Here is a 4205-nt window from a genome sequence, read left to right as displayed (position 1 = left end):
ACACACACACACACACACACACACACACACACACACACACACACACACACACACACACACACAAATATTTAGGTCAAATAGTTTTCTGCTAGTCCCTTCCTGTTTCACAAGACCTAACGGAGAAGGCCACTGAAACTCTGCAGTTTTCTGGGTTCTTCAGTTCTGTATCTGACTGCCTGGGCTTTACAATGTCCCTGTTCTCTAACCTTCCCTACCCTGCCATATTTCACAGAGGCCTATAGGTATTAGGCACTGGTATTTCCTGGAAGCAGTCTACTGATGGTTTTCACCCACACCAGTCTCTTCAGCAGCTGTTTGATGGTCTAAATCAGTAGTACATTAGCTCCAGGAGGTTGTGGGCAGTGTTGGGGGTTACGTAATCAGATTACTTTCATGAGTAACAGTGTAAAGTAACGAGTTACTTTTTACAGTTACTTTGTCAAACAACGCAACGCGTGCGTTACTTTTAGAATCATATCTCTACCGGGTGCATGTTTCCGTGATCCGGTCTCCACTTGTTTCCTCATTTAGTTCTGGAGTGAGCAGTAGTGCTGAGCAATTCCGTGACATTTAGGTTACTTTTGGTTTTTTAAAACAACTATTTGACCGACGTCAATTCAATTATTTGAATTCCATTTTGTTCGTATAATTTTTTCTGTTAACTAAATGTACAGTTTCTTTAGAGATCAATCAGATCAAGTCCGAACTGGGCAATGTAGTAGGAAGTTGTAGTTTCCAACAGGCCAATAGTCTACATAGTTTAGCACAGAAATCGTGGTAATTAACTACATGACCATAATCCATTGCGAGCCTACTAGTCCGTTCTGTGTGGGGCAGACACAGAGGGAGAGAAGAGAAAGAGGAYCGCACGATGGAGAGGGACAGAGAGCAGTTGCTTCGCAAAGCATCTCTACCTAAAAATCCATGATCTAAGGGATTGATAGTTGTTCAGCAGTCATAAAAGTCTGCCTCATTTACTTTGAAGAACTGCTGAAATAGTGATTTTGGTAGACAGCAGCTCTATAGAGATGAGATGACTTGGAACTAAATAATAAAGTCATCGAATAAAACTAATGTAACATACACAACAACTGAAATATTTTATTAAAGTAAAGTTAATAAATGATGGTTAATAAGCGAGTCACTACTATCATGGGACTTATTAATTGTTTCAGTCTGTGTTGTTACAGCATTCAATCCACATAATGCATTTCATGTTTTTTTTTTAATAATCAAAATCGTACCGACACTGAACCAACCTTAAAAATCACTAATCGCTCAGCACTAGCAAGCAAAGAAAGGATGTTTGGAGAAATGCCATGACAGCTGCTTTCCATAGAAATGTATAGAGGGCACTCCTCTGATCTTTGCCATTGATCACTTCCGTGATATTTGTTTTGTTTATTTGGATCCCCATTAGCTTTTGCAGAAGCAGCAGCTACTCTTCCAGGGGTCCACAAGAAACACATAACATGACAAGTAACAAAACACTGATACACAAGGAAAGTAAAACATATAGGGCTTTCCCGTCTAGTGGCAAGTGTGCCCTCTATACATCTCTATGGGTCCGTGTACATGCAGTCTATAACCAGAATTGACGTCTCGAGAAAAAGATTTTGAATGAAAAGATAGGAAATCTGTACAGATGTTTGGCTTACAGTGTATGTGGCTAATTAAGCAGCCCATATATAGCGCAGCACTTGTAGACTAGCACAGGAAAGCAGAGTCCCAGATTGAAGGAGGAACTAGTGATTAAACCTGAGTTAGTAAGTAACCTATCAGATTGAAGGAGGAACTAGTGATTAAACCTGAGTTAGTAAGTAGCCTATCAGATTGATGGAGGAACTAGTGATTAAACCTGAGTTAGTAAGTAGTCTGTCGTTGGTAGAGCGTGCGCGGCTCGCCTTGCTCCCTCCGACAGTCAAACAATGAGATTTAAAAATGAAACTAACGTAAAGTAATATAGCTTTTTTATGATTTTTAAAATTTAACTAGGCAAGTCAGTTAAGAACAAATTCTTATTTTCAAAAACCCGAACGACGCTGGGCCAATTGTGTGACTCCATAGGGTGACGCACAAATGTAACAAGTAAATGTAATATGTAATGTTTTACCTTCCCAAGTAACTAATGACACCACTAGTTGTAGGTGAAGGCTGTGCCCCTGTTTGAAGCCCCAGGGAGGAAAGAGAATGGCACGCGAGGGGTTAAAAAGGTCTCAGGTCCAGCTTCCTGACTTATACGAGCAGCAGTAAAAATAAGATGAATGCGTGTTTTGGACTGCAGTTTAAAAAAATAACTGAATGCCAATTAAAAACCCATTGGACTWAAGTACATGGAGCGGGGGAGGGGATTCTGTTTATCTACTTCACTTGCTTTGGGAATGTTAACATATGTTTCCCATGCCAATAAAACCGTTAAATATGAGAGCAGTGGAGGCTGCTGAGGGGAGGACGGCTCATAATAATGGCTGGAACGGAGCAAATGGAATGGCATCAAACCATGTGAGGAAAGAGATTGAGCATGTTTTTGTAAAAACAAGTGGGGCGATCCAGCTTGCCAAAATGTTCTGCCAAAATTTTACCCACATTTAATTTTCTGCCAAACAATTACTAATGTGCCAAAGCGTGAGACAGTCTTGCATGTTTGACCACTGCCAGCATCTCAAATGAGAACCAGACAAGGTTAAAGCGGGGTCAGTGGAGGCAGCTGGGGAGGCCATTTTGATTAGTTTCCTTTGGTGGATTGGAGAGATGAGGACGCCTTGTTTGTCGCTAATTAGCCTCTCCTTGCTCTATCACTTTCTGCGGTCAGAATAATCACTTCCTGCGGTCAGGACTATCTCTTCCTGTGGCTAAGATGATTAATTTTCATGCTCAGAGGGATCATTCTCACTGGTCAGTAAGAGCTGCTACTGTAACCATGCATGAAATAGCCCTCTTATCTATGAGGAGGCCTTCAAACTGCTTCCTCAACTCTACTGTCCACTTCAACTATGGGTTACTCCTGTCCAATCCTTCTACAGAGTAGTAGGCTTTATTCCTGTCCTTCTTTACAAGGTCCTGTTCAACCACCTTCTCAGCCAGCTGGGTTCAATCGATCATCACATAGTCGTTTCAAAACCCTCTTTTCTGGCCACCAGGGAAGCGCATGAGAAGAACCCCATAGAGTGTCAGTGTGTCTGGGAAACCAGCAAACTCAACACATCAAAGGAATCTCTATTTGGGATAAAACATATTTTACACCAAACTAAAAACAGGACATTATTCCTCAGAGATTTGAGACAACAGTCTTTTGATTACACAACCACACCATGCGAAGTAAAACTCCACAAAATACACACAGTGAAGAAACTCGAAGCATCCTACTACACATGAGGGAACCAATCAGAGATCCCCATCAATGTCTCACTATCGCAGAGGGACTAACAGCCCAGCTCGGCACAGGCTAGTGAATCTGCGCTATAGCAAAAGGGTCAGGGATACCTACACACAACACTGCAGAGCTCTACCTACCAAGCTGTGGCTACTCTCTGCCCTTAACAACTGGTGTCAGATCAGTTTCCCTTACCTCAGCTCCAACATTACCCATTGACCAATGACTCAACAAAATCGATCCAGAACAGTTGTTAAGGGGATAAAGTGACCACACTGTATACTATACACATGTTGATACCTTATGCTTCGCTTCTGTGGCCATCGTATGTGATCACCATGGTAGTTGCAGGGACTGGAAACACAAGAGAAGTGTTATGACTTCTATTACATCAGGATCTACAGGCTAGGGGAAGATCAGGCAATACTCAGCGGCGCTGCACTCTCCTGTGAAAAATGTTGCGCCTGTGACATCCATCTAACATTTCAAAGAGAAGCCAAGTTTTCCAAATGGATCACTTCCAATGTATCCACAACCACAGTGGCGTCCAGCATGGACAGCTGTCGTGTCTTTGTTCCCTGCTAAAGCTGCCTTGTGTGTGTGTGTCCGTGAGGGCATGTGTGTGTTGTGTAAGTGTGTACGTGCGTGCGTTTGTGTGTTGCGTGTTTGTACATGCGTGTGTTTGTGTGTGTGCGTTGTTTGTGTGTGTGCCGTTGTGTGTGTGTGTGTACGTGGGGTTGTGTGTATGGGCGTGCGTGGGGTTGTGTGTGTGCGTGCGTGCGCAGGGTTGTGTGTGTGTGTGTGTGTGTGTGTACGTGCGTGCGTGCGTGGG

The 4205-nt window shown here is 42.9% G+C and overlaps 1 protein-coding gene across 2 annotated transcripts in view; it reads right to left on the bottom strand.

The window, feature by feature from the left end:
- Positions 1-4205, bottom strand: part of LOC112070488 (protocadherin gamma-C5-like) — a 24235-nt gene that overhangs the window by 2972 nt on the left and 17058 nt on the right. The window lies entirely within an intron of this gene.

Source organism: Salvelinus sp. IW2-2015, unplaced genomic scaffold, assembly GCF_002910315.2.
Source record: "Salvelinus sp. IW2-2015 unplaced genomic scaffold, ASM291031v2 Un_scaffold1337, whole genome shotgun sequence".
In the NCBI taxonomy this organism is placed as follows: Eukaryota; Metazoa; Chordata; class Actinopteri; order Salmoniformes; family Salmonidae; genus Salvelinus; species Salvelinus sp. IW2-2015.
Note: the sequence above shows the minus strand (reverse complement) of the source record. Positions and strands in the feature narration are given on the sequence as shown.